Source organism: Salvelinus fontinalis, chromosome 26 (assembly GCF_029448725.1).
Source record: "Salvelinus fontinalis isolate EN_2023a chromosome 26, ASM2944872v1, whole genome shotgun sequence".
NCBI lineage: Eukaryota > Metazoa > Chordata > Actinopteri > Salmoniformes > Salmonidae > Salvelinus > Salvelinus fontinalis.
The window spans coordinates 21,113,254-21,125,329 of NC_074690.1; the positions used below are offsets into that span (position 1 = coordinate 21,113,254).

Below are 12,076 nucleotides of genomic sequence, written 5' to 3' on the forward strand. Positions count from 1 at the left end.
GGGGGGGGGCAATGGTTTTTGTTTTTTTCCAACCACACTTCAAGCCTCAGGCTGCTCTTTAATACATTTTATTGTTTAGGTAAAAAACTCACTTATACATATGAGTATGTATACATACATTAATATACTAAGCACTATTAACGTGCCAACTCTTATTCTACTCGCTCAGCATTTATATTAAATGATCTCTACTTAGAATCAGCTAAATGTTATTTTTTCCCTGTCCACTGGTTGCCAACACAGACTTTATCCTTACCCAGTTGAAGGACTTCTGTGCGCATTGATGTGTATTCACTTAATCTTTTTGTGTTCAAACAAATAAGTTCAATATTGAAATATGCTTCCGAAAGAAGACTCATTTTAATGATGAAAATTGCAGTTTTTTGTTGTTGTGTGTGCTAGGTTGTATTGTAGAAAAGGTACACTATGGATTTTTTTCAAAGTGAAGTGTGCTGTACTGGGTGACAGTGTGGAAATATTAGAAATGTGATGTTTGTTTTTTTAAGAGGTAAGCCGGGTAAGCCTTTAATTTAGTCAAAGGCTTGCTTCTCAAGGAATACTCCTCGGCCATCCACCAACAGTAAGATAATTTGGAAGCACACTAACCAAATTAAAAGCAATTTGAATTGGCATGCATGTTTTTTCTCTTCACCTGTCAGTCACCTTTTGTCATATTTATAACAAAACGTGTTTCTGTTTTTGTTTCGGTCGTTGTTGAGTGAAAAATCACTGACTTCCAAGTCTTACGGTGATCTACGTATCGCCTCACAAGGCAAAGCATCATGTTGTCCAGGGAAACTGTCTAACGCAGCATTGCTCTCATCCACACACAGGTTGTCTTTGCTTCAGAATAGTCATGAAAATTAGCTTGCCCACACTTGTTATTTCTGCTTAAGGAAATACTATCAAGGTCCCTCCAGCCATGACCCTTAAAGAGCGAGTTCACTCCAAATGTTGTACAATGTTTTCCCATCTCAACAGTGGTCTAATGTTGACATGAGGCTAGCCTCTTTTTGAATCCAAGAGTGACATACTTAAACAGTCGTCTCTAAAATGTAGGCTCAGCATGCCCAAACAATCCCAATACAAGTCAGAATATTGAACAAACTCCATTTCAACTTACTTTACTTGTTGTCTGCTGATTTTGTCCCTATGTTGGACATAATCTGATACAAAATATCCACAGGGAAGTGTTATCAACCCGACCTTCAGTACGCAGGTCTGTATATCGGTGTGTATTTCTGGTTTTATTTTCCAATACTGATGCAATTCGCACGTTACAGACACTTGCACAATATGGCCAAACCGAACAGACAGAATGGCAAACACTTCCAGCTGATTGCACGTTCGGTCGGCTATATTCGGTTACATTATGCTATTGTTTTACATATTGTGCAATGCGTCAAGAGCTTGAAAATACAAGCGACAGAATGTACCACCGCCGCAAAAAGTCGGGTAAACAACACTTTCCTGTGAATACCGTATCTCCGCCACCTACCACCAAAAGGACCAAACAGGAAAGTAAGTGTAAATATAATTTTCTTCATTCTGGCTTATGGACTATTGCGTCTCTTTTAGGGGGACTTGGTCAAACTGAAAATCCATCGAGTAACAATGGTAACAGTTTTACATTTAGGCAAACATGAGCTCACATTCCATGCCATCTGTTGTGTAGATCCAGCTCTAAGCCTCAGTCCCAAAACCAATGGCAAAGATGGGCATTCTAATTCAGTGCCTATTTTTTTTCTACTCATTGGGTTTAGGCATATAGCTGAATAAACACTAGATGGGGTGGGATGTAGACTCAAATCAACATTAAACCACTTGAGGTCTAAAATGTGCAACAAACTTTGATTTGAGTGAGCTGTCCCTTTAAATTCCATAGCTGAGGAGAAGTAACAAGGATGTGGTTTCTGGGAAGAGCAATGTTCATGTCAGTCGACCTGATTTCATTTGTTTCTAAGTTAACTGTTGCCTACCCCTTCTTCACGCAGCCAACTCTCCCTGGAATCACAATTGTGTTACTGCTGTTTTGGGCTCACATTTTCATTTCATTTTTTTTTTTGAAAAACACAATGGCTTTTTTATATGATTACTTCCTTGTAATATATCTCTTAAATTAAGGTACAGGTTTGATTTCAGCAAGAAAGAAAAAACGTTTTTATATGTATATTATACTCCATTAAGGAATGTTTAGAATTATCTTCCTCCTATGTGGATGTAGACATTATTACGCCATTTTATGACTTTGTAAGAGAATTCACTGTGTGAAAATTGGTTTGCATTTTTGTATAATACAATCTGCTTTATTATTTTTGTTTGATATGAGAGTTAAGTCAAACTGGAAGTTTGAAGAGAGAAATTAACCTGTGAAATTGAGAAATAAAAATATCTTATGTACAACAGTGATTCTATGCTGAGGGAGAAGGATTAAATGATATTGCTAACTCTGCTATTTGTGTCTTGTTTTACTTTGCATGGCAAAATGAGTGATCATCTTTCAGGGCAAGTATTAACCTGCATAACTCCACATTCTCTCTTTTTGGTAATGCCAGTCAGCCCTGCATCTTTACCCAACCCAAACTGTGGAGGACCGAGCTGAACACTGCCCAACACAGCTCAATGGATAACTGAAGCACCAACTCAGACCTCTAGACCCAGTCTGCTGTAGGCATTAATCATTTCCCAAAGATCTACCAAGTTTCAATACCGGGAATAATTTATATTTATCCAGATTCCCGGGAAATACCTAATTTAAGTGCCTATTAAAAGCATTTATAACCAACGGTTGCTATGCCAGGGTTCTCCTAAAATAAGATTATTGCTGCAGCTGCTATGTAAAGATTTCACAGCAAGTCATGATACAGTAACTTTGATTGCCAGTGACGTTAATTGCGAAACAGAACGTTCATAAATTCAGAGCTTTATCATGTTCCTCAATTCAGTGATTTTTCAGCAGTAGGCCTATGCTATTTCCACTGAGCACACTCAGGACACGAGTAGGCAATGGCGTTGTCAATCATACAAACTTTGTAATGGCAGTCAAACAAAAAGGTAAAATGACCAAAGTTGCTAAACTTGCTGGATAACCTCCAACTAATGACAAAATCTAATATTTGGCTAAATCGAATTGATTGTAACTAGCAGATCCGAGATAAGTATCAAGGTACTGTATCCAGTGGTGACCCGTCATTCAGGGCAGGTGTGGCAGAGCCCCACATTTTTGGGGGGGAGGCTTGCCTGTTTTATGTTATTTTGGCATTAACACATGAGTACTCTGGAGCACAGCCTCCCGCAGTGCTTTTGGGACCAACACCTGCCACCTCTCCTCTCCCGTAGCTGACTCCTTCCATGCCCGCTGTAGCACGCCATCAGCCAGCCGCAGTCTCTCAAACTTTGACCACAACCCTTTGGTCGCGAGTGAGAGCGCTGTCACCTCTTCCCATGGTGGCCTCACCTGCGCCTCTACCCACTGTAGCACTGGCTATAGGTCTGTGTCCCGTCCCTGCTGCTGCCCCCATTCAGCAACGTCTGCAGCTCGTTGGAGGTAAACCTAGGCATTGAGTAATGATGAGAGAGATATTGTCTCTAGAGACGTTTAAACCAGGTGATGTCACCGCATATGTGGAAGGTGGAACTAAATGATAGGTTAAGGCATATTGAGCAGGGCTAGAGGCTCACAGTGAAATAAGACAATAATCACTAACCAGCACAGTAATGGACAAGGCATATTGATATTAGGGAGGGGCATGTGTAGCCGGGTGATCAATAGGTGTCCAGTGAGTGGTTGGGCTGGTGTGAGACACGGCGATTCAGACACCTAGCAGGCCGGGGCTAGCAGAAGGGCCTTAGAGGGACGTCTCGACGGAGGTGGTTCTAAGGCACTGCATCTCAAATTCTAGGTTAGAGTCCAGGCTCTGTCGAAGCCGGCCGCGACCGGGAGACCCATGGGGCGGCGCACAATTGGCCAAGCATCGGCCGGGTTAGGGGAGGGTTTGGCCGGCAGGGATGTCCTTGTCCCATCTCGCATTAGCGACCGGGCCGGTGCAGTGTTTCCTCCGACACATTGGTGCAGCTGGCTTCCGGGTTAAGTGGGCATTGTGTCAAGAAGCAGTGCGGCTTGATTGGGTTGTGTTTTGGAGGACGCACGGCTCTTGACCTTCGCCTATCCCGAGTCCATACGGGAGTTGCAGCGAGGAGACAATACTGTAACTACGAATTGGATACCATGAAATTGTGGAGAAAAAGGGGTAAAATAAAAAATAATTAAATATGAGGCAGAGACATACGTAAACTAACACATGTGTAGAAAGTGATAGGACTGTTTACCTCTGGGAAAGAGGCGTCCTGGGGTGTGGAACAGGGCCGTTCAATCTGGTCGCGCAGCTTCTGCCTTTTAAAAAAGTGAAAACAACCATACTGCAAAGAATTCCAGTACAGTAAAACTGATCTTTCTGGTTCCTCCCCATTGTTAAAGTGAAAGACAGACAATGTATTGCATTAATGGTAGTCGGGTAAGTTGAGCCTGCTCTGAGAATTATTTTACTGATAATGACCAAAATACAAAGAATTCCGGTACTGATCTTTCGGATTCCTCCCCTGTGTGGGTGAAAAGCATTTAAAATATGGCACTTCTGCTATAAATAGCTAATTTACATATTTGGGCAGCCCCCCAAAAATACGTCAATCCCTGTACACTCCTTTACTAATCATTTAGGGAGACTATTTCTGGGAATTCGAGTTGCTATAAAGTGATATATTGTTTAACTATTATTCTCATGACCTACCAGGTTGTTGCTGTAAAATATGATTTATTTATTCTTACATCATACACCTTATTATCAGTTAGAGTAATTGTGAAGTTTAAACAAAACATTAGGTCACATTCTCTCTCATTTAGAAAAAAAAAAGCAGAAAATGTATCTACACATGTAGGATCTTAATTTGGCCTATTTTGTCACAGCAAAATAATCCTGCAGCAAAAGGATTTGAACATTTAGAACATAATGTTGCTTGATCATTGGTTAGGCTATTAGCTGTCCAAAACTAGCTACATGGAAAGTGCAATACTGGTAATATAACCGTGTGTTAGTGTGGCTTTTCAGTGAATTTATGTAAATCACGAAGCTCATCTGTATTTCCTGCAACGCAAATTAAGATCTGTACCAACGTACCGACTCAGGCACCTGCACCTCCAGTCGTGTTCCTGAGGGAGCAACCACCGCCAGGAGAGTCTCCAGTGAACACATCACAAATGTCCTCGTGGGTCAATACTTATACGTGGGCGTTAGTGTTAAGGAAAGAGTAGGGACTAAGACTAACGTGGAGCAAAGTAGTTATAATCATAAACTGGAAGAACTAGAACAAAAGAGCATAAAACTGAGCTGACGTAACTAATGTATGGAATCGTCACATTTTTTAGTAAAGGATTGGTTAAGTATTTCATCCTTGGCGATCGTTCCTCATTAGAAATAATAGTAGACCCTTCACGAACACAGGACAAAACTACAATCTCAAATTTCACTCTCTCTAATCCAGTAGTTTGCCCAGTCTTTTAGGGCCAAATCCTGGATTGAGAAACACTCACACAGCTCAAAACCTCTACACAAATCACTCACAAAACAATGCATTACTTATGCAAAACTTTGAAATACCGTACACGTGTTGAATGACTTCAGTCAGAAACACAGACACACACATAGTACTTCACCTCCCCCACAGTGCGAGGAAGCGCTATGCTGAAGGATATCTGCTGGCGATGGAGTCATCGTTCATGTGTTTGATCCTCTGCTCCAGCCAGGTCTTCTGGCTGTCCAGCTTCTTCTCCTGCTCCTCCAGCTCACACAGCTAGGCCTTCAGCACCTCTACCTGCTCCACCACCTCCTCTGTCTGGCAGCCCAAGTTCTCCCCTCTGGGACAGGATGGAAGGGGTTTGAATGGGAGTGTGTGTGCATAGGGCTTTCGGATGTGTTGCATGGAAATAAACACCATCCAGGGACTTCATTAAGCCTGATGACGATAGGCAGCCGCTTGACTCACCTCCACTGAATGATGTTCTTGGTTTTCTTCTCGATGAGCCCCACTCCCTCCAGCACGTTGGTGATGTCATAGATCCTCCCCTTCTGTCTCACTGCCAATCTGTCTGCAGCCTGTTAATGGACACAACAGACTAGACAATACTGACAGACACCTAAAGAGAAATTTTAATGGACTTTACTGAGAAAACTAATCTTGAGGAAAACTGAACAGTCGCAATACATCGGGGGGAAAAAAGAAAAACCATGTAAACACAAAGAAATGATGAAGCTGTTTTGGCCTGCAGAGGTTCCCCCTCCCCTCGGTCTCTACCCTGTCCCCCAGCCCTGTGACACACCACATCTCTGACCACAGGATGGCGCCCCTGCAGAGGCACAATGAGGATCTTACACCCTCCTCCACCCCACCAGACATGCACATGGGTAAGGACTACTAGGCCATTCACTCAGAGTTCACGGTCATTTGTAATAATGACTGGTGGTCAATGGTGGTGGTGGTGGTATCTTAGCGTGTAGTAATCTAAGAAATGAAGGGACTTTTTAAAAAGAGGGTTAAGATGATCGTTGTTATCGTATCTAAAATCAACGAGAGTGGTTGACAGAATTGGAACACTGTCAAGTCTGCAGCATTTCTCTATGCTCATAGTTGTCAGGCTACTGTTAACTCCTTTTGTCCCTCTTCCACTCCTATAGAATGCCACCCCCAGGCGACAGCCAGCCTAGCGACGCAGCAGTTGTTAGTCGGCACTGCAACGGGCGTCCAGCACCAACAAGGGGTTCTGGGAGGACACTCAGGCCAGGAGCTCCAGTCCATGCTTGAAATGGGGATTAAGGAGGAGAGAGAGGGTGAGGGAGGGAGGTGAAAGGGGAGGTGAAGTTCTGAAGCTCAATAGGAGACCAGCTGAAGGAGGAAAGAGAATGTGAAGGAGGGATTAGGGTTTGAGGGGGAGAAGGGGAAGTGGGCTGCCTGCTGAAATGAACCGACACCTGAGACCAATTGAAGGAGGTGGTGGAGGGTTGGAGGATGAGGGTGGGGGTCTGGAAATGGGAGGGAGGCAAACTCTTGGGTTTGGGAGGGAGCTGAGGGCTGTTCATGTACTAAAACGGCTTTACTCCCTGTGTGGTGTTCTTACAGAGAGATGTTTTCTGTGTCCTTTAGGTGTGGCTGACCTAATAGATGAGCTGATGTCATATGATGGTAAGCATTAGAACTGAGAGTCTAAAGATAAGTAAGCATGCCCTATCCCATCTGGACAAGAGGAATACCTGTGTAAGAATTCTGTACATTGACTACAGTTCAGCATTTAACACCATAGTACCCTCCAAGCTGGGTCTCAACCCCGACCTGTGCGATTGGGTCCTGGACTTCCTGACAGGCCGTCCCCAGGTGGTGAAGGTAGAAAACAACATCTCCACTTCGCTGATCCTCAACACTGGGGCCCCACAAGGGTGCGTGCTCAGCCTCCTCCTGTTCTTCCTGTTCACCCATGACTGCGTGGCCATGCACGCCTCCAACTCGATCATCAAGTTTGCAGACGACACAACAGTAGTAGGCTTGATCACCAACAACGACGAGACAGCCTATAGGGAGGAGGTGAGGGCACTCGGAGTGTGGTTTCAGGAAAACAACCTCTCACTCAACATCAACAAAGCAAAGGAGATGATCGTGGACTCCAGAGTGAGCAGCAGAGGGAGCACCCATCCATCCACATCGACGGGACAGCAGTGGAGAAGGTGGAAAGCTTTAAGTTCCTCGGCGTACACATCACGGACATACTGAAATGGTCCACCCACACAGACAGTGTGGTGAAGAAGGCGCAACAGCGCCTCTTCAACCTCAGGAGGCTGAAGAAATGTGTCTTGTCACCTAAAACCCTCACAAACTTTTACAGATGCACAATTGAGAGCAGATACACAGTTAGCTAAGTGCCTGAGTGGAAGTCCCTATGTTGTGCAGTGCATCCTATGGGGTTGTTGTTGGCTAACCAGCCTTCCATTGCACTTCTTTTGGTGCATCTTTGCATTGTCTTTTTGGATGACTGAAGTGTTTACCACAACTGAATCAAATTGCATTGATGCCAGTGTTTTCTATTTCATTAGATACATCTGCTATTTAACACTACAAATAGTCATATGTGATAATAGTGTTCAGTACGGATACGGACACAGATAGTGGTGTTTCCGGTCATGGAGATGCTTGTTGATACAGTGTGACTGTATCTAGACCAGGATGTCTGTAGTTACGTCTGGTAGCATTAATGCTCACTGACGCAATGTCTTCCTCCACCATGCAATGTGAAATGTCTTTCTAAACTCGATTATTACTCAGTTTCTTATTGAACTGGAGGCCCAACTCAGTATGGATTTTACTGTTTTTGTTTTGCTATGTAAAAAATGTGACACTGCCAATATTTTTGTATTTTGTTATTTCCCTTATTTACAGTGCCTTCAGAAAGTATTCATACCCCTAGACTTATTCCACATTTTGTTGTTACAGCATGAATTCAAAATTGATTAAATATTTTTTTCACCCATCTACACACAATACCCCTTAATTACAAAGAGAAAACATGTTTTTAGAAATGTTTGCAAATGTGTCATCTTGCTAAGGAACCCCCAGTGTATATTGGCCTTGTGTTTTAGGTTATTGTCCTGCTGTAAGGTGAATTTGTCTTCCAGTGTCTGTTTTCTTCTAGGATTTTGCCCATGCTTATAGCTTTATTCCATTTACTTTTATCCTAAAAACTCCCTTGCCGATGACAAGCATACCCATAACATGATGCAGCCACCACCATGCTTGAAAATATGAAGAGTGGTACTTGTAGATATGATGTGTTGGATTTGCCCCAAACATAACGCCTTATATTCACGACAACCAGTTCATTTCTTTGCCACGTTTTCTTGCAGAATTACTTAATTGTCAGGAATTGTGAAAAACTGAGTTTAAATGTCTTTGGCTAAGGTGTATGTAAACTTCCGACTTCCGAAGAGCCATGCGGCAGGGATGTCCTTGTCCCGTTGCGCACTAGTGACTCCTGTGGCGGACCGGGCACAGTGCACGGTGTTTCCTCCGACACATTGGTTGCTGGCTTCCGGGTTGGATGTGCATTGTGTCAAGAAGCAGTGGGGTTTGGTTGGGTTGTGTTTCGGAGGACGCATGGCTCTCAATTTTCGCCTCTCCCGAGTCTGTACGGAAGTTGCAGCGATGAGACAAGACTGTAACTACTACCAATTGGGGGGAATAAGGGGTAAAACATCAACAAAAAAAGATATATCAGAATAATAGTAGAGAGAATGATTTATTTCAGCTTTTATTTATTTCATCACATTCCCAGTGGGTCAGAAGTTTACATACACTCAATTAGTATTTGGTAGCATTTAAATTGTTTAACTTGGGTCAAACATTTCAGGTAGCCTTCCACAAGCTTCCCACAATAAGTTGGGTGAATTTTGGCCCATTCCTCCTGACAGAGCAGGTGTAACTGAGTCAGGTTTGTAGGCCACCTTGCTCGCACATGCTTTTACAGTTCTGCCCACAAATGTTCTATAGGATTGAGGTCAGGGCTTTGTGATGGCCACTCCAATACCTTGACTTTGTTGTTCTTAAGCCATTTTGCCACAACTTTGGAAGTATGCTTGGGGTCATTGTCCATTTGGAAGACCCATTTGCGACCAAGCTTTACATTTTACATTGAAGTCATTTAGCAGACGCTCTTATCCAGAGCGACTGAAGGTACCACGTTCATCTGTACAAACAATAGTACGCAAGTACAAACACCATGGGACCACGCAGCCGTCATACTGCTCAGGAAGTTGTTGTCTCCTAGAGATGAACGTACTTTGGTGCGAAAAGTGCAATCCAGAGCGACTTACAAGTACATACATTCATACTTTAACTTCCTGACTGATGTCTTGAGATGTTGCTTCAATATATCCACATCATTTTCTTTCCTCATGATGTCATCTATATTGTGAAGTGCACTAGTCCCTCCTGCAGCAAAGCACCCCCATAACATGATGCTGCCACACCTGTGCTTCAGGGTTGGGATGGTGTTCTTCGGCTTGCAAGCATCCCCCTTTTTCCTCCAAACATACAATGGTCATTATGGCCAAACAGTTCTATTTTTGTTTCATCAGACTAGAGGACATTTCTCCTAAAAGTACGATCTTTGTCCCCATGTGCAGTTACAAACCGTAGTCTGGCTTTATTGTGGCGGTTTTGGAGCAGTGGCTTCTTCCTTGCTGAGCGGCCTTTCAGGTTATGTTGATATCGGACCCGTTTTACTGTGGATATAGGTACTTTTGTACCTGTTTCCTCCAGCATCTTCACAAGGTCCTTTGTTGTTGTTCTGTGTGATTGATTTGCACTTTTCGCACCAAAGTACGTTCATCTCTAGGAGACAACAACTTCCTGAGCAGTATGACGGCTGCGTGGTCCCATGGTGTTTGTACTTGCGTACTATTGTTTGTACAGATGAACGTGGTACCTTCAGGCGTTTGGAAATTGCTCCCAAGGATGAACCAGACTTGTGGATGTCTACAATTTTTTTCTGAGGTCTTGGTTGAAATCTTTTGATTTTCCCAAGATGTCAAGCAAAGAGGCACTGAATTTGAAGGTAGGCCTTGAAACACATCCACAGGTACACCTCCAATTGACTCAAATGATGTCAATTAGTAAAACAATTATATTATTGATCGATTGACTATGACTTTTCAAATCACCCAGTATTGCTATCTGCCATCTACTGGCCAAATCTTTGTCTCTCTCTCTCTACCTTCATCTTCTGTCTCTCTCTCTCTCCCCCCCATCCTCTGTCTCTCTCATTCCCCCCCTCTCTCTTTGTCAACCTCTCACCCCCTTACTCTCTTATTCCCCCTCTCTCTCTCTGTCAACCTCTCTCCCCCTTACTCTCTTATTCCCCCTCTCTCTCTCTGTCAACCTCTCTCCCCCTACTCTCTTATTTCCCTCCCTCTCTCTCTCTCTCTCTGTCAACCTCTCTCCCCCTTACTCTCTTATCCCCCCCCTCTCTCTCTCTCTGTCAACCTCTCTCCCCCTTACTCTCCTATTCCCCCCTCTCTCTCTCTCTCTGTCAACCTCTCTCCCCCTTACTCTCTTAGTCCCCCCCCCCCCCTCTCTCTCTCTCTCTCTCAAAAAGTAACACCCTCCTTGTTATGTGCTATGAGTCTGAGTTCCCAAAAGGAGGATCCGGAGCAGTAGGTAAACATTAGCTTACTGCAGGAGAGGAGACAAGCAAAGGAGGTAAGGCTTATTTATTTTTGAAGGATTGGCTGATTTGTGGAAAAAGTGTTACTGGTAGTGACATTGTGAAGCTGGTTAGTGGTTAATATGTTCCTTAGCAAGCCAAAGCATCTGTCTACAGATTCATATGTGGTTGAATGTGGTGAGAGAGGTACATTTTGCGATACAGTATAAAGAAACAAAGACAGCTTGTCCAGGGCATAATATGTTGTTTCCAAATGCAAAGGTTAAATCCAGGTGTGTGGGCTTTCTTTTTTTCTTTCTTTTTAGTGTCTGTCATTATTGGTTTAGGACCGGTGAGAAAGTTTGGAATGGGCATTACACTCACATACCCTACTGAATGAAACCGATATTACAGGTTTCCTATGACATGACATTTCTGTTTCTATTTATTTTAACTCCCCCTATAGTGTGTTGTATATGCATGTGAATATCCATGAGACACAGGAGTTGGACCCCACCTTTCTGCCTGTATGAGTAACTAGGTAGATTCCATTCACACGATTTACTGCCCCCAATGTTATCACCAACCTTATGAGGTCAAAGACTCAACAAAAGGAGATGGGATGGATTGCACTAATGGAATTCAAATAGCATCTCCATCTGGACCTGTGAAATGTGTGTTTGCGTGCCTGCGTGTGTGTGTACTGGCTCAGAGACCTCAGAGAGATCATGTTTTTGATCAAGGGGAGGGAAAAGCAGGGTGATAGGAAAGTGCCTGTGGCTCAACACTCTTTCTGTCTCTGGTCTTCATATACTCACTCTCTGCTTGTTGTAAATC

At 43.4% G+C, this 12,076-nt stretch overlaps 1 protein-coding gene and 1 pseudogene across 1 annotated transcript in view; one reads left to right on the forward strand and one right to left on the reverse strand.

Annotated features, from left to right (window-relative positions):
- Positions 1–5,733: 5,733 nt before the first annotated feature.
- Positions 5,734–6,378, reverse strand: LOC129824592 (transcription factor E2F5-like; annotated as a pseudogene).
- Positions 6,379–11,182: 4,804 nt separating this feature from the next.
- The window catches only part of LOC129823898 (atypical chemokine receptor 4-like), a 2,975-nt gene continuing 2,081 nt past the window's right edge, over positions 11,183–12,076 (forward strand). The window contains exon 1 of the mRNA XM_055882981.1: positions 11,183–11,295. The gene's annotated coding sequence lies outside the window, so the exon portion shown is untranslated. The remainder of the gene's footprint in view (positions 11,296–12,076) is intronic.